Source organism: Brachyhypopomus gauderio, chromosome 2 (genome assembly GCF_052324685.1).
Source record: "Brachyhypopomus gauderio isolate BG-103 chromosome 2, BGAUD_0.2, whole genome shotgun sequence".
NCBI classification, from domain to species: Eukaryota; Metazoa; Chordata; class Actinopteri; order Gymnotiformes; family Hypopomidae; genus Brachyhypopomus; species Brachyhypopomus gauderio.
Genome location: NC_135212.1, coordinates 28,600,776 through 28,626,248, shown reverse-complemented (window position 1 = coordinate 28,626,248; position 25,473 = coordinate 28,600,776). Strand labels below are relative to the sequence as shown.

General features: G+C 44.0%; 1 long non-coding RNA gene across 1 annotated transcript; it reads left to right on the top strand.

Annotated features, from left to right (window-relative positions):
* Nucleotides 1-1,818: 1,818 nt before the first annotated feature.
* LOC143497721 (uncharacterized) lies at nucleotides 1,819-25,473 on the top strand. The gene is made up of 3 exons (XR_013125885.1): nucleotides 1,819-2,079; nucleotides 10,373-14,515; nucleotides 25,428-25,473. It is a non-coding gene; the product is annotated as an uncharacterized LOC143497721 (long non-coding RNA).

The window sequence follows — 25,473 nt, the reverse complement described above, 5'->3', positions numbered from 1 at the left end:
TGGCTAGAAAGATGGCGTTATTGGTGTCGCTGGGGCTGTCATGGGTGGGATCTTTAGCGATGTCGTTCAGTTTCAGGCCCCTGGATACAGCAAGCCAATGGCGGCCGGACAAAAGAGTCATTTCATACTCCAGAAAGCATGAAGGAGACAGCTGCTGACATCCTAGCAGTTTTTCCACTCACTGCCCTCGCCAAAATACCTCAGCGATGATCTTATGAAACATTAGTTGACGTGCCCTGCATGGATACTGGCACTGAGAATTATCAGCGGATGTAATCACCATCATGGTCATCCGCTGAATGTCATGTGGACATTTTATCAATATCATTTGGATAGATGTGAATGTGTAGATTGGGAATAAAAGTTATGCTTCATTGAACAAGCTGACAGAAAGATGTGTTTTATAGCAAGTAGCTCTTAGAATGTTAAAGGGTGATTTATACCTGATGTTTTAGAACATCTCCAAGTGTTCACAGGTTAAAGCTAATCTAAGATGCAGTAAAAGATAATAAATATGCACATATAGCTAGAGGCATTTAGCTGAACTAAAGCAATAGATTGGTAGTTTCATTTTGTAATTTTTAATAATTAAAGTATTTTTATCAGGCCAGGTAATTTTAACTCTCATCTCTTTTAACAGTGCTGTAACAGCATGTTTTCAGTGGAATGTACAATACATTCAGTTACTCAACACAATGGAAACTACATCTATGTTATAACAGAAATTAGTCTCTACATGTTGAAATGTGACAAAGCCAGAGAGCACACTAGTGTCCCTTCAGGTTCATATATATGCACTTCCTTCCTGCACTTCTGCTGTTTTTCCCCGAAAGCGGTAATGAGAGAGTTTGATGGGGGGATGGTTTTATCTTATCAGTCACCCACCTGCACTCTGAGTGACAGCAAAGCTATGCTTTGCCCATTAATCACACACACACACACACACACACACACACACACACACACACACACACACACACACACACACACACACACACACACAATCACAGAGGTGCCTTGCTACATACTGCATTAAGTCATTGGAATCACCATCAGCTACTTCATATTGAGAGTGGACAGGATAAATGCTTCTCTCGCTCTCTCCCTCCCTCTCTCTCACACACACAACATGTACACAAATCATAGTGGTGTCTTGCAGCAAGCTATTATCAGGTTGCTGGCACCATCAGCCACTTCATATTGAAAGTGTGCACAGCATACACATACACACAGTTAGATACACGTGCACACATACACGTGCACACACAGGCTACTACCAAGGTAATTTCTCATCTAGTACAACGGGTATGTCATTACATCATCCACTCTAGCACATACCTCCTACGTATACCTTGCTCTAATATGTCCTGCTATTAGGTTTACAATTATCCCACAACGTTTATGTGGGGGGCTTGGGCTGTCACACAGCACTAGTAATAACAAAAATTATCTGCTTAAATAACACAGTGGGTGTCAAAGTACCCTATTTATAGTCCAGAGTATTACATGGAATTTTGACATAATCTAACATTTGGAATGTTATATAGATCAAGTAGACCAAAAGTGTGTCACAGTTATCTATACAGTGTAAATGACAGACAGCACGACAGTTATCATTTAATAAACAGGAGTTCTTCACGGTTTAGACATGGCTACTTCCTGTCATTGCATCCAGCAACACCTCAGACAGGTACGTAGAGGTTGGTAGTAATGAGCTCACAGAAGAGCTTGTGCAATCTGTGTAGTAGCATGCACACTGCGACGTGGGCGAGGCGCTGGAGGATGTGGAGACGACTGTAGGTTTACACACGAAAGTTGTAACGCTTTGGTGGTGTGGATATCAGTCTCCACTCCAACCCGGATAGAATGCAGCTTTGCACCCGAGTTCAGTGGATGAGTTGTGGAGGAGGCCGGAAACAAACGCGGTAGTCGTGTAGACAGTATGAAGCTTAGTTTATTTGGCACAGTCTGAGCTCCAGCTCTACGGGACCATCCATACATGAACGAAAACCACCGTTGCAAGCTCTCTTGCGTTACTCAATGAAAACAACATAAACGAGCAGGGCAAACAATCTGTCGGTGAGTCGTACCGAGGAAAAACTAACTAATTCTCTCTGCGCGCTGCGTACTGATGCAGGAACACTCGCATTTTCTTAAAGAGACAGTGTACAGTTCTGACTGTTACAAAGTGTATTAGCACGGGCTACATATAGCGCTAATGCGTACAGCAAAGACGCTACATGTCTCAGACCAGGGGTGCAGATGGCACTGGGGACGGGGGGGACATCCGAAATCCAGCATCTACAAGCATAAACGTATATATTGTACAGCTTGGTCCCCCTCACTTCAGAATTTCCATCTGCACCCATGTCTCAGACAAAGACGAGCACGGGGTACTGCGTAAATCACATTAAATAAACGGACAGCGCTAACCCCGAGTGATGACGAGATGAGCCTAGAGTTGCCACCTAGGTCTGACAAAAAACAAGGATACTGACACAGGGTGGCGAGTGTAATCTGTTGACCGGGGCGAACGTAAAACGTTACCGGAGGGGTTTAAAATTGACACAGCGAGAGCGAATATTTAAAAGAAGAAAAACCGGGACAGTCCCTGGAAAACCGGGACAGGTGGCGACACTAGATGAGCCACAGGTGAGACCGATGAACATACTCACAAACCCACACCCACGGAAGTACATATATGGACATAACTAAACGGAGAAGACACAAACACACACCCACGGAAGTACATATATGGACATAACTAAACGGAGAAGACACAAACACACACCCAAAGGGAGGGGTCTGGGGCTGTATCATGACACACACACACGTTCTTCCCTTGTATTGCTGATTTGGAGAGATTCTGTGTAGAAATGCTTACAGTCTAACTTGAATAGGGCCAGGATACAGGAGGTAGACAACACTCTATTTCGTGTGATTGAGCAAGTTACAAAGAAACATTTGGAGTTAAGAGTCACAAGTAGCGCTGGTTCATTTTTTTTTACATTTCAGTACAAATGAACAACTTGCCAAGTGACATGGTCAACTATATATATATATATATATATATATATATATATATATATATATATATTGCATAGCCACTGTTCTGCATGCACTTGTGGGCTTGGGTAGATTTATGTGTAAAGAGGTGACTGTTCTTGATTGGTTGAGGTGCTTCCAAAGGTTGATGGGCCACTTGCTCTCTTTAGAATTCCAACCCTGCCTGAAGGCTTACAGATTTAACACTCTCTCAAACTGTTTATGGTAAACTTATGTAAGGGCAATAGGCCTACTCTTTCTACTTTAAAGGGATACTTTAAAGCTTTTTTCTCTAACTTTGCCAATGACCATTTTATTATATGTTAAATGAGTATGTTAAGTTAGCTAGTTAGCTTATAAGTATGGAAGTGGAGTAATTTGTTGCATATTTTTCACATTCAAATTTATATGTCTTTGAATTCTGTGGGAGTGAGATCACACCAACTGAAGGGGTAAAAATCAGTACTGGACATAGTCAGATTTCAGCTAGGTTCAGTTCAGTAACTCTGATATCAGGGTTTACTGTATGTAATCCCTCCACCTCATGGGCTCAGCCGAGTGGGGCTTTAGTCCTGTGTGGTGTGGATGTCAGTAGTGGAATGCTGCTGGGAGGCCTTGACCCTAATTAGCCTGTCTGTGTCTAGTCTCTGGCCAGTGGACACACTGTTTACTCACACTAAAAATATGGGTGCCACCATAAACTGACCTCCTGCATGCCTGGCAGAACGGAGAGAGCCTGAGGAGAACGTCATGTATCGAAGACATCCAGCCAGGTGTCTGAGAAGGTCCTCACATCTGGAACCCTGACGAGTTGAGCAGGATGTCCACAGGGTGGATTTTAGTGGATTTATCACTTCCTGGAACATCTTAATTTGATCTTTATTAATGCTGGCATGGCCTATTTGCAGACATCAAATGCTTCACTGTAATGCCCCTTTTGTGCTGTGATTTCTGGTATAGTAGTTACTGACAGAAGAGAGACAGCTTGGTCCCAGCTGGTCTGTGTGCCAGACACTCCCTTTAATACCCTCTAACATTTGTGATGCTAACATAAAGGAAAGTGGTTTTGAGGAAAGCACCACACGTAATAGTAGAAACAGTAACAGTCAGGAAGAGAACATGCATCGTAAATACATCGGTTCCTTTAGACTGGTCACACCACATTACAGAAACCCTTTACTCTGATGGTCAGTTAGAAATGGCCCCAGTAGCTGTGACAACTAATTAGTTCTGCTAATAACCTAGGCTGTATGTGACATATTTCTGTATGTGACATATTTCTGTTTTGTTACCCGGACGTTTGAATAACTTAAAAGATAAGGTTCAAAAGGAGTGAAGTGCATTCTGGGTTGTCCGCTCTTCACGGTGGCTCAGGCAGTCTTGGCTTTCGGCTGCAGTGGTGTGAAGGAGAGAAAGGCACGCATGTGGGCAGGAGTTGGGTGTAGTCTTACAGACCACACGGACAGTGGCTCCGCTCTAATGCAACCTGCGTGTGTCTCACATACTCACCCGCTCGGCAAAACTGGGCCATGGGCAAGAGAGACTCATACTCGTGCGTTCGTGCATGTGTGTGTGTGTGCGTGCATGCCAGCGTGCGTGTACATGCGTGCGTGTGTGTGTGACTTTCATTGGTCTTCTTGCTGGCCGTCCAACTAACTGTGTCAGGGTGATTAATGAATTTGGTGATTGTGCATGTACCACAAACAACATATGTCACTGTTTTTTTAGCACATTTGCTAGTTTCATGTTCTATATCTAGCATTCATTGATGAGATGGACTTTATATTATATATTTGTTCTCTAAAGTGAAAGCTAGGTGGCCATGCACCCAAACCACAATAAAAATGCAATGTGCAGAGTTTGTGTCTAGTACAGAGTTAGCTACAGCTATAGCTGTAGTGTAATTGTAGTATAGGGTTAGCTACAGCTGTGGCTGTAGTGTAATTGTAGTACTGGGTTAGCTACAGCTGTAGCTGTAGTGTAATTGAAAGCACAAGACACAATGTATGTTCTGTATTTACTCATGTTTTTTCATTTGAAATGAAACGTTGCTGGTCATAGTAAAGAAAGAAGCTAAGAATACCTATACAGCAAAACACATTCACATATTCACAGGGCTTAAGCAAAAACTTGGCACATCTCTCTAAGCACAGAAATAAAGGCAACAGAGCGAGGACTCCAGTTGTCTGAATACTGGGGAAAGGAGATCAGACCAAGCCAAACACATCCTGCTTTAGGTAAACACCCCGATCCTGCCGTGCCTCTCGGGGAGAGCAGAGCGGGCTGAACACATCTGGGTTATCCGATCCTCTCCGAGACACACTCCTCTCATCAGAGGCCACGCAAGACCCAAACACATCCCCCCAGGCCCGTCTCCGTGGCTACAGGCCCGTTTCCTTCCGGCACTTCCAGGCGTGCTCGCTCCGCCTCTTTCTGACGCCTCGCCGTTGCCTTGCGTGTGCAGACGTGTGACCCTGGTGCAGGAGGTGTTGCAGAGAATGCACCGTCCTGTGAGGGAGTGACCCCGCCCGCCCTCGGACACGCTGCAGCACCGTGACTCAGAGGGGGGCGGCTCTAATAAGAAACTGTAATATTGTTCAAACCCATGTTGTTCCACGTGCAACATGCTTGTTGTTTTTCCCCCTCTCATCCTCCACCTAGTGGATATGCTCTGTTTTCTTTTCCTCTGTGGACAGCAGAACTAAAGTCACTCCCTGGCAAGAGCTCACTGTGGATTTAAACATGAACACGCTGCTTTGTTGTCATTTCTCTTGGAAGGCCGAGTGGTTTAATAGCAGAGTTTTTGGTCCCACTATAAAGCTGAGTCCAGGCCTCATGTTTGTCCTGGGAAGCAGAGCTGTATTTGCTGCCTGGCCCCTGTAACCTTGAGTCCTGCTCTGGTAGATCAGCCGTACTGGGATCTTGCCCTTATTTGACATTGTGAAGCGGGCAGTGTTGAATGGCCTTAGTCTCACCATTACACGTCCATCTTCCCACCACGAGTCCAGGGGTCTGTGGTAGCTAACAGTTAATGGGGCTAGTGTTAAGGTGCAAAGCTATTAACCAAAACTATTTTGGTGAGATGTGTTCGACAACATCTCTGTATCGCACAATAGTATTTTAGGAAAATGCTCTTGGTAATGGAAAGATTTCACTTATGGATGGAATGAGCACTGTTTTGCATGTGTGCTTGTGTGTGCTGGCTATTTAGTGATGAGAGATGGGTGTATAGAATAACACAGAGGCCAGGAGTCTGGCTGCTAGCTTGTAATGAATATGTTTTTGAAGCCAACACATCCAGTATATTAGCCTGCCAAGAAATCTTCAGAGGGGCATGTACCCATGACGACAGCTTAAATATGCAGGCCGTGCCATTAGTACCTCGGGGTTTGGCTAAGATGTAAAGTAAGAACTTGTGGTTATGACGAAGCAAGAAGACAAAAGCGGAAGAACAACTCATTAAATCAAACACCCAGGCAGAGTTCACCATTACGAACAAGAACTATGTTTGAAACCTAAATTAAGAGCTGAAATGCCACTTCTGTTCTTAACACATTTGCTGACAAAGCTGTACGGCACCGGCCACAGTGCGGTCTGCAATCAAATTACGAGTCCCTTTTTCCGTCTTCGCTGCACACGTGCAGGCTCAGCTCGAGATGTCCCACGTGCAGTATAAGGTCCGCTGCTCCCGCTTGCTCTGCTGGTCGTGATCACAGACAGGGCACCATGATCCGTCCCTCTCAAACTGGAAGTGGCACAGGCATAACAACTAGTGTGCCATTAGCATGTCCATGCAGTTCCTGTTGTATGGGATATTAAAAGAAATTTTACAGTTGCTAAGGAAAATGACATTGCTCCTGTCATAACATTATGGACAATATAAGCTGCAGAACAGAAAAATGGGTAAAGATGTGGGACATTACAGTGGTGTCTAAGCAACTTTGCTTCAGCCACGGAGTAATTGGGGTAGTGTTAATACCATGTGCCCTGTTCTTGGTGCTGGTAACTGTACACGGGCTGTATATTTTCACTAGTCTGACAGGGTTATTCCCATCATACAGCCTCTGTGGCCATGCTGACTGCGTGCGAACATGAGCTGGTAGACCTAATACCGCCTATGGCTAACTTCAACATATTCGTGACTTCTTAATGTTGCAGAATGATTGCAGTTGATTTGCAGGCCTGGTTGTTGTTCAGCCGTTTAACTGAAACCGTGTTGCATCTCAGAAGTGCTGTGACCTTTCTTACAACAGCCACAACTGGTCGTCTGGTCCAGTTGCTCCAGTCACAGTGTGGCACTATCCAGTAAGCTGGCCGCTGGGTCAACAGCATGTTATTGTTGGGATGAACTACACTCTGGCATTCTTTGTCTGTTTTCATTATAGTTGTTGATGTTTTTGCCTATAATGAACATAGCTGATATTTAAAATGCCTAAGACTGACACTTTCTGAGGTGTTTTTCAACCAATGGCTTATTTGCATAATAATATAAATGAAAATTGCTGTTTTCATTGTGATCATTTTGAGTGAACTCTGCCCACGTGCACAGTAGCAGATGGGTGGTGCTTCTGACCTGTCAGTGTGATGGAGTACAGAGGTAGAATGGTATCCCAGTGGTCTTTGTAGTTAAACAGCAACTACAATGAGCAAGAAGCAAGCCAGTCATTTGCCATTGTTTCATCCCCACTAATTACGCATGTGTGATCTGATACATGGTTCCACACACATCTAAATAAATCATTCCTGAACTGCTAGAATGTCCTTGCTTGTTTTTGCCGACGCCCTTGGTGTTTCCTGCCTTGTCCCTTGGAGGTGGCGAGTAGTGTTTAATGTTGTCGTGTGTCGGTGGAAAACCCAGCAGTGTAAAACTGGAGAGCCCCGTGGGGAAGTGGGTTCTCTGGACTTCATCAGCTCTCTCTGCGATTGGGTTTCAGTGGCTGTGTCCAGGCCTCCCCACAGGAACCTCCGGCGGCGCACAAAGGTGGAGCCAGTCCCCAGGGCCGCGGTTCCAAGAAGCCTTTTGTTGCTCGGTGGTTCCGCTGGTCTGCAGATGTCGGTGGCAGAGTCTGTGGACAACTGACAAATGCGCACGTATATGCACAGGATGTGAGGAGAATGGTCAATGTCACCAGAGAACAGGGCGATCGCTCTCCTGCGATCAGCAGAGCAGGAGGAGGCGGAGCCGTTGTGTTGCTCTTCCTCTGATTCGCTGAGCTGTGTCCATACTGAACATGCAATCCAGGTGCATGCAAATAATACGCTTGAACATAACATTTGCAGTGTATTAATAATTCTCTTAGGGAAATGGATCTTAATAAAAAAATGGAAAACAAATGAGAGCAAACCCTTTTGTGTGTAGCGTGCAGACAGTAGGCCGGCCTGGCTAAGCGTGTTCCAGCACACTGTCCTTACACTCAAGTTAGTGTTTAGCACTGACAAATGCAGCTTCTGAAAGTGAACTGGTTTGGATGGAAATGCTCCGAGATCAAGTTTAGAAGATCCAGTCCAGCTTTTGTGCTGCAGATCTCAGTTTGACTGGAGCTTTCACACCTGTTAAAAAATCAAACTTTGGGCTGAAATTGAGCAGAGCTAGCAAACAAGGCACCAGCTAAAGCGTTGTGGAATCGCCCTTTCCCCGTCAGCACTGGCATGGGATTACAGATCTACAGCCAGTATCTGTTAAACTTGACACATTAAGAATGATTGCCACAGTGTTATTATATATGAAATATCCATACCGGTCATCTCCACCCCACCCCCAGATGTATGGTAGTGTGGGTCAGCTCCACCCCACCCCCCCAGATGTATGGTAGCGTGGATCAGCTCCACCCCATCCCCCCCCCCCCCCCCCCCCCGATGTATGGTAGCGTGGGTCAGCTCCACCCCACCCCCCCAGATGTATGGTAGCGTGGGTCAGCTCCACCCCACCCCCCCAGATGTATGGTAGCGTGGGTCAGCTCCACCCCACCCCTCCAGATGTATGGTAGCGTGGGTCAGCTCCACCCCACCCCACCCCCCAGATGTATGGTAGCGTGGGTCAGCTCCACCCCCCCCCCGATGTATGGTAGCGTGGGTCAGCTCCACCCCCCCCAGATGTATGGTAGCGTGGGTCAGCTCCACCCCACCCCCCCAGATGTATGGTAGCGTGGGTCAGCTCCACCCCACCCCCCAGATGTATGGTAAACTGCAGATCTCAGTTTGACTGGAGCTTTCACACCTGTTAAAAAATCAAACTTTGGGCTGAAATTGAGCAGAGCTAGCAAACAAGGCACCAGCTAAAGCGTTGTGGAATCGCCCTTTCCCCGTCAGCACTGGCATGGGATTACAGATCTACAGCCAGTATCTGTTAAACTTGACACATTAAGAATGATTGCCACAGTGTTATTATATATGAAATATCCATACCGGTCATCTCCACCCCACCCCCAGATGTATGGTAGTGTGGGTCAGCTCCACCCCACCCCCCCAGATGTATGGTAGCGTGGATCAGCTCCACCCCATCCCCCCCCCCCCGATGTATGGTAGTGTGGGTCAGCTCCACCCCACCCCCCCAGATGTATGGTAGCGTGGGTCAGCTCCACCCCACCCCCCCCAGATGTATGGTAGCGTGGGTCAGCTCCACCCCACCCCCCCAGATGTATGGTAGCGTGGGTCAGCTCCACCCCACCCCCCCCAGATGTATGGTAGCGTGGGTCAGCTCCACCCCACCCCCCCAGATGTATGGTAGCGTGGGTCAGCTCCACCCCACCCCCCCAGATGTATGGTAGCGTGGATCAGCTCCACCCCACCCCTCCAGATGTATGGTAGCGTGGGTCAGCTCCACCCCACCCCCCAGATGTATGGTAGCGTGGGTCAGCTCCACCCCACCCCCCCAGATGTATGGTAGCGTGGGTCAGCTCCACCCCACCCCCCAGATGTATGGTAGCGTGGGTCAGCTCCAACCCCCCCCCCCCCCCCCGATGTATGGTAGCGTGGGTCAGCTCCACCCCCCCCAGATGTATGGTAGCGTGGGTCAGCTCCACCCCACCCCCCCAGATGTATGGTAGCGTGGGTCAGCTCCACCCCACCCCCCAGATGTATGGTAGCGTGGGTCAGTTCTCTCCACCTGCTCCTGTGCAGAGCTGGTGATTCTCTCCTGCTAGCTTCCCCACTGAGTGCTAATGACCCGAGACCTCTTATAATAATGGTATGCCCCCTTTCCCCCTCTTGTTCACCCTCTGCTTCTCTCACTTTCTCTCTCTCTTTCACACACACACACACACACACACATCAGGCTGATGGTTTTACCACTTGTGCCTTGACTGTTTCGGTAACCTTGTTTCCTCAGGCTGAAGGGTGCAGTAGCTCCAACTGCATAAATCATCACAGTGGCAGCTGGTTTAAGAGCGTCCACCTAAACACTTGAGACAGTCGACTTCTCTGTCCTGGAAGCAGGTGATGCCATTCAGCCCAGACGGAGGAGGAAGAGCATGCTTCAGTCCAGCCACAACAACACTTTCCTTTTCCGACAAAGTACATATCACAAATCAGATGTGTTCATGCATCACATAGTAAAGCTGATTTATGAGTGCTTGCTCTGTGAGGTGAAATGGAGGGAGAAGTGGATGTGTGTGCATGTGTGTTTTGTGTGTGTGTGTGTGTGTGTGTGTGTGTGTGTGTGTGTGTGTGTGTGTGTGTGTGTGTGTGTGTCTTCAACGTGTATAGCTGATTTTGCAGTACCACTCCTGTTCCACACTGCTTATGAATGGATAATGACTAATGTTAATCTTGGTAATGAGAGCACATTTGCACTGAAACAGAAAGAGAGTGTAAAAAGTCACCCTGCCTTTAACTGTTGCCACCTGTGCACAATAGAACCACCACAGAAAGGGGGGGGGAGAGAGAGAGAGAGAGAGAGAGTTTGAATGAAAGTCTATCTATCCTCTTTCTTGTTTAGGCAACCTATTCATCCTATTTACGTGTTTGTTCCTTTTGTGTAGAGGGGTTTGGTTTACATGTCCAATAATTAATTGAGTAAAGTGTATGTTTTCAAAGTTTCTCTTTCCTCGACCCTTACCCATAGCCCCTTCATCTTTTTGAGTGTTCACTTCAAGTGAGTATGAGCTTGCCCCCTCTGGTCAGGGCATAACGATGGTGTATACAAAGAGGGCTGCAATTCATAAGCTTAATAGAACATCTTTGGGAACACTCAAAAACACTCAAAAAAAAAAAAAAAAACTCAAAACACTCATTTTTTCAATGAGTCAAGCCACACATGTTCAGCTGAAGGCGGGAACACCGCACTAATTCAGCATGTCTCTCCATCCACAATGAGCAGATCTTGAATAATAACATTCACTGGCAGAGGCTTTGGTGTGATCCTCCTGACTTGTGTTTTTGTAGGGGGTGCTAGCATGGCTGGAGCATATCGTCTGATACTCCACCTGAGTGAGAGTGTGTGTGTTGAAGACCTGACCACCCCATGACAGGCGGCTTCATCTGGACACTACATTAACCTCTCACTGCCACCTCTCACATTCCTGCCAGCATTACCCATTCATCTTCATCGTTTGCTTTCAATCCTCCATGTGGTTTCTCCATCCTCAAATACTCCCCTGCCTCACACACAGACACACACACAGACACACACACATACACACACACTTTCTCAGACATATGTACTCCCAAATGAACCTCAAACTGATCACTCTCGGGCAGGAGTAGCATACTCTAACAGCAGAAGCAGCACCTTTGGTAGTTTGTTTCAGTGTCGGCTTCTTTTAGGGAAGTTGCTTTTTGAGGTCAACCATGAGGCTTGTAAAAAATAGAGACAGAGGCAAACGTAAGCTCCTAGTGTTTGAAATGGGCATTGTGTGTTCTCATCTGCAGGGAATCACTAACTGTTTTGTGGACTTTAGATAGGGAACTGTATTTTGTTGAGAGCTGTTTCTCTGTGTTCTGCTGTATTGTCTTAAATATATAATGTACATAATATAACACACGTAACACACACACACACACACACACACACACACACACACACACACACACTAAGTGATGATAAGGGTGAGTCAAATGCACCACACCCAACCATGCACATCCGCCTTACTTGAAAGCAATTTTATTGCTGTGAAAGCACCAAACCTCCTGTCCTTCCCCTCATCCTCTGACTCCTCGTCCTGTCCACAGAACGGCTTCCTCAGGACGCTCCAGAAGCCCTTATCATCCTCAAGCACCGGCAGATTTCATGGCCATTTCCAAGTCTTTTTGCAGAGCTATCTATTTTTTGCCCAATGGATGCTGGGTTATCAGAAACGCTGACGGCACACTGCATCCGGCATTCGGGTCAGCGGAGGGGGTAGGAGTGGGTAGGTGGGGGCGGAGCCATGCCCTTCCCACGTCACATGGCGTAACTATCTTGGGAAATGGCTAAGAAGCTCAGCCCAGCAGTCTGTTCAGGAAGACACAAGCTGATCTCTCTCTCTCACTTTTATTACCTCTCTCCTTCTTTGTTTCTTTCTTCCTCTCCTCATTCCTCATCCCTCTCTCCATCTCTCTACCTCTCATTCCCTCCCTCTTTCCCTCTCTCTCCCTCCCTCTTTCTCTCCCACGCCTGTGTGGATAAGCTACTGCCTCTGTGACATTCAACGTCTTCCTGTTTTCCTCTTCCTGTGTTTGTAGGATGTCCGTTGCCTCTCGCAAAGGTGGCCATGAGGCGTGGGCCAAGTGTTCCTCTCTGAGCTGCAGAGAAGTTTTGTTTAAAACCAGAACTGTTTGACAGGATGGTGACTGGCACAGAGACCAGACAGAGTGTGTGTGGTGAGTATAGGCGAGCAGCTAAATGGCTGCTCTGTTTAATCAGACATGAACAGGTTGAGATTAATTTATCTGATTGCTCCGTAATAGAAACACATGCAAACACGTGAACAAGTCTCTCAGTATCCGGTGTATTATAGGACGGTGGACCACTGGAATGGCTCTAATTTCCCATCATTGATTGCCTAACTTCCTGAAATAACAAACGCGGTAGGATCGGTTTATTGCTCTCATGCGTTTCTCTGTTGTAATGACTCACACATGGAAAGCTACTGTCAAATAAACCAGTGGTTGTAGCTATTGATGGCTTGTGCATTGTACAATTTTATAGGCATTCAGTTCAGTGTGAAGGTGATGCAGGTGAGAAACACATTTTGGGCACCAGATATGATCCATTAGCAAGAAAATGTCTGTCATTAGTGCAACCTGGTAGCCTTCTGCTCTGATACAAATGGAGCGACCTAGGGTGACTGTTCTTATATATAGAAGTACCTCTCTGTTGAAAGGAGCGCTGGGGTTTCTGAGGTAGAGGAGGAACATGCCAGAACACACAGGCTTACCACAGCTGCGGCCACATAACGCCAAACCACCACTACAGCTCAGCCGCCAAATAAACACAGTTACTATCATATTTACTGTGTTAGAAATATTATATATAACAGTATTATTTCATGCAGTGTAATTTGCTTCCTCCATTAGGTTGTCAGCCATGTGCTGTCAGGTCTTTAGACCACTGTTATACTCCCAAATGAGGAAGTGATTTGATGAGAGCGTGAATATTAGTGAGTGAGCAATAGGCTAAGTGTAGGTGTATTTTGTATATGACCACAATGTTCTATATTTTAAATGAACAGGATTATTAGAATGGTTATAACTAGCTATACAGCCCAATGCAACACAGTATTCATTTGAAGGGTAACATTCTTCATATAGCTTTAATAAAGTTGGTCAATTTTGCTCAATAAATACTTTTGATTATTATATTTGTGACATTTATTTCACTAGCAAATTAACACGTGTTATGTTGACTGTGCAGTTGCTGGCTACTCTGTAAGGCTGAAGTAGCCAGTCCTACGTTTGCTTACCCTGGATAACCTTGAGATCAGTGACGCAACATCTGTGCAAAAATATTTGATTTATAATTTAATTTGTTCCCACATGCTGCTTTGCCCAACACCTGGGCAGTTGTACATGTTGGCCCAGTTTCTTCCACGTTGCTGAGTCCTGATCAGGATCAGGTGTTCTCAACGTCCCTGTTCACTTTCGTTTCTAATATAGCAGTGGTGCACAGTCACGGATTAATGTAATTAGTTACTGTACTTAAGTTTTTTGTATGTGTCCTTTACTTTTGACTCCACTACTATGTGAAATCTGTCGTTCCTCCAGGCTCGCGTGTTCATTAACAAAGTAACCAATCAAAAGAAGCGGGAAGCACGCGCACCAGTCAGCATTCAGTTCAACGGCAGCGCAGCAGCGTAACGGTGAGAGAGAACAGATCCCCACATACAAACGGACGAAACTGTAACTCCACACTAAACCCAGGGAATTATCTGAGAGAAATTACGAAGTAGTCGAAAAGAAATATTACTTCTTTTCGAGTGTCTTCTCGGCCTGCCTCAGTCCCATAAGATTTGTTCTTATAAGAATTCCCCATCCAGTCTGAGGAAACGCAGAGGTGAGATATTTCCATAGTTCAACTGGTCATTTTCTTTAATGAGAAATTCAACAAAATTCAACCGTTTTTGTGTTTGTTCAAATAAACCCGATATTAGCATTGTGTACATGGTTAGTTAGCTAGCTAGTTAATTGGGCTACTGCTAGTTCTCAAAACAAATCTGCACTTTGCATGTAGCTAGCTAAGTTAGGTAGGTAGCTAGTTAGTATTTGGAGCTTCCAGCTAGCTAAATGCATTGATATTGTGACATAAACATGTGAACATAGCACTTTACATTAGAAAACTTAATGTGAACTGCTTATTTTAATATAAAATTATATTAGAGCCCTTACTTTTACTTTCAGTACTTGAATGCATTTGAAGGCCAATCCTTTTGTAGGGTTAGTAATAGGCCTACTGGAGTAATGTTTCACCTTGGGTATCACTTTAACTCAAGTTTGTGGTTTGTGTACTTGGTCCACCACTGATATGTAGATTATATTTTCCCTAATGCCAAAGTAATGTTACATCTTAATTAAATGACAACCCTCTCAAGTGAAATGAAGATAGTTATCCTTTACCATTGCCAAAATACATCGACATTATGAAATTACTAATATATATATATTTTTTTCCATGACATGTTCAAGAAAAATAGTAAATATAATACTGTGATACTGTGATGGACCAGGATGAGAATGAAAATAAGCTGTGTTAACAGATGTTATTAATATGAATCTATTAAACGCCCCAGTGCCAGGCTGTGTTCAGCATGCATCAGCAAAACAAAGATCTCACAATTCAGCTTTACACCCATTGGCCTTGTCCACCTTACACTGCCCACATACACAAACCCTCAATCTGTCGATAGCCACTGCTCTAAGGACGGGTTCTGATGTCATATTTACAATGAGGTAATGTGTTTTGCATTGTATTGATGGCTTATTTACCTGGGGTTCAACTTCATGTTTGCTTTCATTTAAAAGTAAAAAGTGTTTGTTTAGGTAGCTACATACACACAGCACTCGTAGTTACTTGTGAATGACAATCGTTTATGTCTGACTTTCATGCAAATAGCATGGCATTTCTCAGCATTCACAAACTAGACACATACTCACCTGTGACAGAGTCTGGCTAAAATCAATGTCCTGCTTGCCTTCTTTATGAACATGATGAAACTTACAAGAAACATGTGTGGCACACATGCACACACAATACACTCACTCACAGGGTTATTTTCTGTGACACATACAATTACAAAACAACATAGACCATGTCGGGGTGTGTGTAATTACATAAAGAGGCACACATATCACACACACATACACACAAACATGATATGTATTGTTTTGTAATTGTTTGTGGCACAGAAATGAAAACAACTGTGTGTACATGTGCATGTGTGTCTGATTATGTAAAGAATAAATATTTTTGAGGAATAAAAGGTATTTTTTCTTAAAAATATATCAACTGTCTATGAAATGTTTGTTGTTACACAGTTAATAGTTTTCTGGTATAAATTCTGGAAGTGCTGGTGAGCTCAGTGTTTTTAGTGGTGATGATGCATGGAGCAGAGTACATAAATGTGCACCGATTAAGTACAAGATGTCTGACACAATCACACATTTATGAACATCTCAGTCTCATTTCACACCAGGTACAGACACACACATATACTCTCTCTCTCTCTCTCTCTCTCTCTCTCTCTCTCTCTCTCAGTATTTCTCTTTCTCTCTGGGTGCAGTATTAATCCCAGATGGAAAGGTGTGAGTGACGTCAATCCATTCTCAGGTGGAGCAGGAGTACTATGAGCCCCAGGGACCTGAAACCTGTGTTCAAATTAGAGCTGTAACCAGGAGGGTCCCTCCCTTTGTTTATATGTGTGTGAATGGTGTGTGTGCGTGTGTGTATGCGTGTACCTATGTGCTTTTGTTTTTGTCTTTCTATCTGGTTTTCTCTTAGAGACAGACCTTTCCACTATGATCTTTCTCTTCCATGCAGTAAACAGTAGGTTTGAGGTTTAGGTTTCAGTCCTTTCCTGTCGTTTAGGACAACAACTGTTGTGTCTCCAGTCTGCACATGAAGAGCGTATCCATGTGTGAACAGCAGCTGTGAGTGAATGCAATTTAATAGCTCTGCTTTCCCTGCCGTTCTCATGTATATTGATAGTGGGTTCTGCGGGGTTCTCCTCCGATCCTTGGTGTTGTATTGTTCTATTTTTTTTTCCAGTAATAATGTATGACAGCAGATCAAACCTCATTCCAGATTACTCCAGGCATCAAATGCGTAGCTTCTAACTTAGATCAATCTAGATAAATCTATGTCATGAGAATAATGTGATCGACTCCATACACAATGGTGCAGCACAACATGGTTTGGTATCATATGAAAATTCTCTTTTGACCAGGAGTGGAAGGATACATTTTTCCAATTCACATTAAGTACTTTAAAGTACTGCATAATGTTTATGCTAACTTAACTGCTCATGCATATTCACAAACAAAATGGTAATCCTTAACAGCTGACAGAAATGTCATGAAAAAGATCGTCCTATTTATATTGCACCAGATGCCAGGAATGCAGTTGCATATTGTGTGTTCATCATGCATTTTTAATTAATGATGTAAATGCACCGGAAATTACCTGAATTGAGTAGTGACTCTGCTGACAGACAGTACGACAGTATGATCATTTTACTCCAGGGGGACCATTTAAGGGTGAACGCTCTCAGTCATGTCTAAATGTCTGCTGGTCCAATGCTTGGTAAGGTCTGGCCCATTAGACAGAAATTGATATCTCCCAGCTGTTCAGATGTTGATGTGTGTGTGTGTGTGTGTGTGTGTGTGTGTGTGTGTGTGTGTGTGTGTGTGTGTGTGTGTGTGTGTGTGTGTGTGTGTGAATGAGAAAGGGAGAGAGACATACAGTATGGTTTCAATCTTTTTCACCATCCCCTCTGTGTACTTCTGCCTAATGAAGAGAGAAAGACAGGCATGCCTTCATGGCTTTGGAAGCTGAGTTGACCTTGCTTTCCAGGGCCTTAATGTTGACAAATGTCCCTTCTGAAGCTCCACTCTCACTCTCTGTTTCCACACTGCCAGCATGTCTGACTGCTATCAGGGGACAGTGCTGCAGTCCGCTTCAAAGACTTCAGAAGGACTTTGTGAACTAACTGATCTAAACATAATGATACTCTTTTCTGGCACTGCAGGGTGCACTGCTTAAGGGTGGCGGCCATTTCAGGCAAATGATTTCTTGAACAAAAATGTCATCATGCTTCCCACCTTGGCTTGACTTCCTTTTCTGTTACCGATGTTCTATAAAGCATGTACATTTTTTCCTTCCACAAATATAAATTGTAAAGAAATAAATGGTAAAATACATATTATGATAATACAATGAATTAATTATTACAATACAAATACAAAACATGATGGTACTGTGACGCGGTGTACGGGCGGAAGGACGAGGCACGAAATCCAGCACGCAGACTTCAACGTCACTTTATTAAGGACACAAATAGCGCAGACAGCGCACGATTAACACTTAGACGTGTAACGTAGACAGACTCAAACAAAGACGAGCACGGGACACTGCGCGAACGCACACTAAATAGACAGACCACATAATCCCCGCGTGATGACGAGACGAGCCACAGGTGAAACTGATTAACACACGGACACAACCACACCCACGAAGATACACAGACGCAGACGACTAGACGTAGACGACATAAACACATGCCCAAAGGGAAGGGGTCGGGGCAGTACCGTAACAGGTACGTTTAACTACAAATGCAACTGACTCAACAAATTTTAATTTTCCAAATGATTTAATGATTTTTGGTCCAAAAAACCCACCTAAAATCACCTTTAAAAAACTACTAAACTAAAACTACCTAAAATCCTGCTTCCTGATCTGTTATTTCTCCCTAAATGCTAAATACATAGGGTGTAAAAGCAAATCTACAGTATCTCAATCAAAGAAATCATTCAATAAAAACTAAAAACCTAATCATTCAAAATGAATAATTAAATAGAAGCTTTAATAGATCCCTGCCATGCTGGTCATGGTGAAAAGAGGACCCGCCTACTTTAAACATCCTCACAGAGGATGTAAAACAGAGAGAGAGTGATCATGAGAGCATATGACACCTTCAGGTACAGCCCTTCATCTGTTTGGGACAGCCCAGCATTAACGGTAGACTGTGTTTATATGTTAGAGTTGGACTATGTGTCCTGACTGAAGAACAGCAAATGTTGTTATTGTGTTTTGTATGCACTCATTTGCTACTTTGGTAACAAGAGGTAGGAGTTAGTAGGATAATGTTATTACTCATTATTTAAAAAAATATAACATTATATTGATGAAGAACTCCATGAGTAAATGAAACCTTTAGACATCTGATTATCAAAGCTCTTTATTTGGTGTTTCACAAATCTGGACTGGACCACATTTTAATTTAAATTCAAACAGTACAGTGCATTTAATGAATGGATTATCTAAATAAATTTACTTCTGTTTCTGTGGTAGAGGAAAAGTTATGGTGGCTTCATTAGCGGCATGTACAAAGATGTAGACATTTGCTTACACGTCTGCGTGGTGACAGACTCTGTGTTTAGCCATCAGTCTGTCAGAGTCTTAGTGTGAGTCATCACTGAGTGTGACTGATAGGTCACTATCAACACTCTCACTGCAGCTCCGTTAATGTCTCTCTGAGTGTCCCCACTCTGTCTGTCTTAATCTAACCACAGGGTGGGAGTGAACTGATCTTCTGACTGTCACAGCAAGAACAACCTCACCCTCCAGGACTAAAATTAAAAAGACACAGCATTTCTCCACAGGGCTAACGAAGAGAAGGCGGTGGCAGAGAACACCTCCCCTCTCACCTTCACTACAGTGTCAAAACCAACAGCACATTTTCAAGTTCTCTAGACCTAAAATTTGCTTTCCTCTGACACCAAAATTGTTATCTCTAAGTATACATTTGCTTTAAAAGAACGATCTTATGTTTCACTTAAGATCTGCAGTGTAATGCAGGGAGCAGTTTAAATATGAAGTCTTGTCCTGCTGCTTTATTAATATTATTTATGGGTGCCGCACGCATGGAGTCACTTAAACTATTCCAGGTAATTGTTTCCACTTTGTTCTAAATGGCGTATGGTAGTTAGACACATGGGCAATTGAATCTAGACAGGAAAGGTGCTCTGGATTGTAGCAGAAAATGTGCTACCAGTTTCCCCTCTTGGAAGCGTCTGTGTTCTGTGAGGGACCTAATGACTGCAGTGGGTCCTGTCAAGTAGGACAATTACTTTGAAATGGTTGCTGACAGCCAGATATTTCAGTTTCAGATTCGTTTCTGCTAATGGTCAAACATTTCAGAAGCAGCCCGAACGAGCCTTACCATGCCGTTACGCCTTATTTATCATTGCAGAATTCTGCTCAGTGCAGATTACGTCTGCAAACGTGCTATTGAAACACTTCGATTGAAATACAGCACATCGACTGCCTCCGTTTGTATATTTTTTATAGGACAGGAGTAACACTGAGAAAGTGGTGACTGTGCCCCCCAGAGCCAAGGGAAGCGTCTGGATTGGGGGAGTGGTGACCCTCTAATTCATTTCAGTTCTAGGTGCACTGATAAGAAACTTGAAAAAAGATATAAAACCTCCTAGACTTAAAATACTGTTTATTCATAACCCTCATGTAAAGGCTCTAGAAAATACAATATAATACAGTAGAACCTCGGAGCCTCAGTACTCGACATATTTGGAGTTTGACGTAAAATCTTGAGAAAAAGTTGTCTCGGAGCTTGAACAGAACAGACTTTTGTAAACAAAATACAGTTTGTGCTTTGGTCACATGCTGCTAGTTGGCGTTAGTTGCCATTGTTTCAATGGATTTTAAACCAGTTTGAGGCTGTGCTCCAAGCTTTTGCTGTATTTTTGTTGTTTTTTATACTGTTTTAGACAAAAAACATCGGTCCCAAGAAAGACATAGCAGAAAAGCAGAAGAGGAAAATGGTAAGAACAACAATAGAATTGAAAAAGGTATTTGTGTGACGGACTTAGCCTTGGAATTCAACTTGATGGTTGAGAACAAATTAATCCCTTTTCAGTTATTTCTTATGGGGAAAATTGATTCAGAATTCGATTGCATAGCTTCTCGACGCTCCTTCCGGAACTAATTAGCATCAGGTTCCGGGGTTCTACTGTACACCTATATAAAAAAATACCTATATAGGTATACAGTAGTTTTCAATCATGAATATATGCCCAGCTGTAATTAACTTTAACTTACAACTTTAATTTACTTTCACAGACAGATTCATGGATGTAATCATGAAGATCGGTACAGTTCTGAAATTCTGTTCACTTGTATATGGTGTAAGGTGATCTCTGAAGTCTCTGTACCCACTCACTGTCTGTCAGACTTCCTCTGCTCATTTGCTGTGATGTATAGAATTTTAAGCATTTTTTAGAAGTTTCTACAAAGGAGCCCTTAAGTCTAATTTTATCTTCAAGGTCAAGGCAGGCCTTTCTTGGGGTTCCTCTCTCTATCTCTCTCTCTCTCGTTTGACAATCTCCTGAAGAAACGACTTCCGTTTCAAACACTGTAAACCTTCCTGTGGCTTTGGGCCACTGTCACTATGCCGACCTTACTGCTGGAATGTTCTGGAACCTGATAGACAGAGATCCCCTCCGCCTGTAATCCCCACTCACCAAACAAAGAGGTGTAACCCCTCTGTGTGTTTAGGATCTCTCAAGGGAGAGAGACGGGATATTTTAACATGCAAATGGTCGAGCTTTTTAAAGTTGCTGTCAGAAAAGTTTAAAGGTTTGTAAATCATGGAGATGACCTACAAAGATTCAAGCAGCACAAACGATGTAAGAGCATGCACGAGTTAAGTTACACAGGAGTTCCTAGACGTAATTTCTACAGGGTCAGTGTTGTAACCCTCATACTAGAGGTTATGGCTTTTAATTTAAGTTGTTCCGCCTCGAGTTGAGATTTGATGAGATTTCTGCAAGAGTGCTTGAGGTTTCTGTAAGAGTGCTTTTCTATTAAGAATTATACGATTATGCACGTTAATTAACATTATCGTGAAAAAAAATTGTGGAATGTTGTTCCTGCTGTCTATCTCCACGTCTCTTTATCTGTCCATAGCCCATTCCCCTCTTCCTGTGACTCTTCCAGCACATGTATGTCTGTCTGTGCTATAACTGCTTTGTTTCCAAACTGTGTATGAGTATCAGATTGCCCTTTGACAGGGTGCAGTTAGCGTGGAGAGCATGCTGGTTCCGGGCCTCAAGAGCTCATCTTCGTGCTCCTCGTGTCTGACCTGGCCTGGGTCAGGCTGGGATGAGTGCCTTCTAAAGCTGGGGTCATGGGCTGGGGCTTGGGGTCCGATGTGTGCTCTCACCCTGAATGACCTTGCCCCCCCCCCGCACTCTTCATCTGATCCTGACATGTTCCCGGAGCTACTGAGTTGCATTAAGACTTATCGTTATTCTTTCACTCATTTAGGGTCATAGCCCACACTGCCAAATATGTCACTTTAAATAACTAATCAAGGATGGGGGTTTAGCAGTCTTCCACAACTCGTCTTCAGGCATTTTATTGGACTTTTGGGGTATTCAGTACAGACTCAGGCAGATCCTTTGGAGAGACCTTCAAAATAGCACACTTGCAAATTCAAACTTATCTTGCAGGACGCATATCATTCAGCAGACTTTTATCTAACCTCTTGTCCAGTTATATAATCAGGATCAGCTTCCTCAAAATGAATATGGGCAAAATTATTTGATTTAATGAAGCTCTGCTAACAAGCAAAGCCAGTCATTCTGACAGCTTTCATAATCTCTTGCAAAAATGCATAACTTCAAAACTCTGCTCTCAGTTTTAGAAACAAAGAAGGATGTCTTAATTAGCCAGACTCAAAGTTCATTAAGAACATTTCACTACTTAAATGTGCTGAATGTTTGAATGTCTAATTAAGATAACAGTAATGAATGTAAGGTTTAATTTAGATAAGAGCTATCAGGCTGTGAAACAGCCTTGTTAGGGTGCTATTGTCATCAAGAACAATTGTGTTACTTTCTAGGTGCAGACCTAACACAATATGAAGCTTGGGCAGCAGAAACACAATTTATACTATTTACTTTGATGCAAAAAATGGATGTTTGTCTTTTCAATTTGAAATGAATGTTTCCATAGTTGTAAAGTATTTAAAAAATCACTTGTATTGTACAGGTCATCCTGTGTTGCCGATGATAGGAATTAAAATGAATAGAGCATCTTCGTCTATAAGTATGCTCAGTTCTTTACTCTGAGAATAAGGAATAATTATGGGAGGCTTTTCCATTGCGTTTTTCATGTTTCAACACAAAATGTAAAGACAGTGGAACATGAAATAGAACATGGAACATTTGTTTCTACCTCACGTTTTTAGGTAGAAAAAGAAGAGATATCTGAGGAGTCTTCTTTCCTCTGGGTGCCAAACAAGGCCCTGCTGTGTGATTTCAAACCTCTCCACTGTTCTTACACGTTTCAGCCGGAGACCTCCAGACAACAGACGTGCACCATGACCCATTTCCCTGCAGGCAAAGACACACGGCTTTCAGTGGAGTTCATTAGATGGACGCAAACACAACCAGTGCACAGGCAGGGGGACAACAGGCACCCAGTCTGGCCTCTGCGCCACACAGCCCCTCAGGAGAGCGCACCGTGCCTGAGAGGCCAAACCGTCTCACCACGCTCTCACAACACACTTTTAAAACCACACCATGTCTGGAGAAGATGAAGATTGATGAATAGCTCATTGAAGTTTTAAAATCTGTCTGGCCCAAGGAGATATGGTCTTCTTTCTTTTGGCAGGCCCTTCTGAGATTGTGAGGGCAAACCCTCTTCACTGGGGAATGAACACATTAAGAGAACTAGAAGACAATAACTTCCCTATCTGTATGATGAGTGCGCAACTCGCTCTCTCCAGGGCGCTGGTGGGGTTGAGCTCTGGGTGGTGAGGATGCTTTTGTCTCATGAGGAGCGTAGCCAGTCCAGAGAACCCACTCATACTCACACAGCCATTCTTCAGTTCATCCATCCACACACACACACACACACACACACACACACACACACACACACACACATACATACAAATACACACATACACACACACACAGTCTTGCAGCCAACAATCAGATGATGTTCCAATAGACCTTCTCAGAGAGGTAAAGAGTGGCAGACTGTTTACTGGGGAGAGCAGGTTACCATACCAAGAGAGCCCCTCAGAATGATAAATCAATTTAGCTGTCACACAACTGCGGCAAGTCCATCGGCAGAAAGGAGTGACATTTCTGTTTGGGAAAGTTTTCTCTTTCCCCATGAATGAGTCCTTTATCAGACTGGCATACGGAGCACAGAGCTGGCAGCACAAGGCTTACTTTAAGTAATGTGGCATGAGCTTCTGGTCGGGCATCAAAGGGGCAGCTCAGTGTGAGTGAAGGGCGGGTGGAGCGGGTCCTTGGCCCTGGTCAGGAGCTCCAGCGGAAGCTGTCTCAGCCCCTCATTGCATTCCGCTCTTCTACAGAGCCTCCTTTCCATGGAGAAAGTGTTTCTGCTTATCACAGTGTAATCAGAGAGTTTGTGTGTGTGTGTGTGTGTTTATACTTGCTGTCCTCTGGTAAGAGGGCTTTTGGCAGTCATGCACGGACCAGGATGGCCATGTACTCAAGAACAGTGTCACATGCTGATCTCCAGATTCCAGTTGTTATTGTTTTCTTTCAGGGCAAATTCCTGCACTCACACTTCTATGTAACTAGTAAGCCTCCCATAATATTTGGCTGGAATTACATGGTAAGGGTATCCAGGCAAAGAATACAAAGCAAAAGGAATCATGGCTCTCTGCTGGGTTAAGTGGGAAGGTAGATGTCCAGGTGTTCAGGATGATGTTCACCTTGGCACTCAAAATCACTGGACGCAAGAACTATCCCTCATTTTAAGCAAATCATTTTTCCTTTCTCTTTCAATCTTGATATTCAAAGACCATATTTGTGTATTTAAATTAAAAAATAATTACATTTGGGCTTACACAGACTAGAAAAACGTTCTCAGTTCTCTAAAACTTTTTCAGTTCTCTTTTTTCTTTTTTTCTTCCCTTGTCCCACCATCATTCTGTCTGCGGGCACCTGGACACACCAGGCATGTTGATTCAAATATGTACTGCTGTCAAGTAGTAAATTAAAACGAGGTGCAATTTCCTCTGGCCCAATTAGCAATGAATTGGTGGTGTCTGTTTGTGTTGTGCGCCCTGGGGCACTGGGAGAGGTGGCACTTTGAAATACTGAAATGAAAACGTCAAAGGACGTGTGTATTGGGAGTGATTAGGAGTCAGGAGCCGAGGAGCAGGCAGGTTAAACGCACTCCTCCTGTGTTGTGGAGCTTGGACCAGGCAGAGTTTTACAACTTTGAGTCAAGGAAGGATGTGGAGGTCATGGGGAAGGTCACTGTGTGTTTCAGCACTGGACCTTTATGCTATCTCCCAGCGTGCAGGGAAACTTGTGCACACATGTAATGACGACAATTTGGCCTGATCAGCGAATGAACAGCAGATGTAATACTGAACAAAATGTATAATTGAAGTCAGGCGAGTTAGGAGTGCTGATTGTGGACCTCAACCCAAACAGCTCACATTCTTTCTCACTCTCTTCTCCCTCTTGCTCTGCATTTCCCTCTCTGGAGCGTGATGGGGATGAGCGTTGTCAGTAGATGGCTATCATGGTAAAACAGCAGCAGTTACATCTGTAGCTGACAGTGTGTCTGCTCAGGAATGTACTGAATTCTGCCCGCCTGAACTGAGTGAGTACTCAGAACCCGGCCACCCTCTAACACCATTCCTTCTCACTTTGTCACTTTGTCTCCCCTCCTCATGCAGGACCCAAGTTAGGGCATGTCTGGGGCAAAGGTCAAGCACAGAGGAG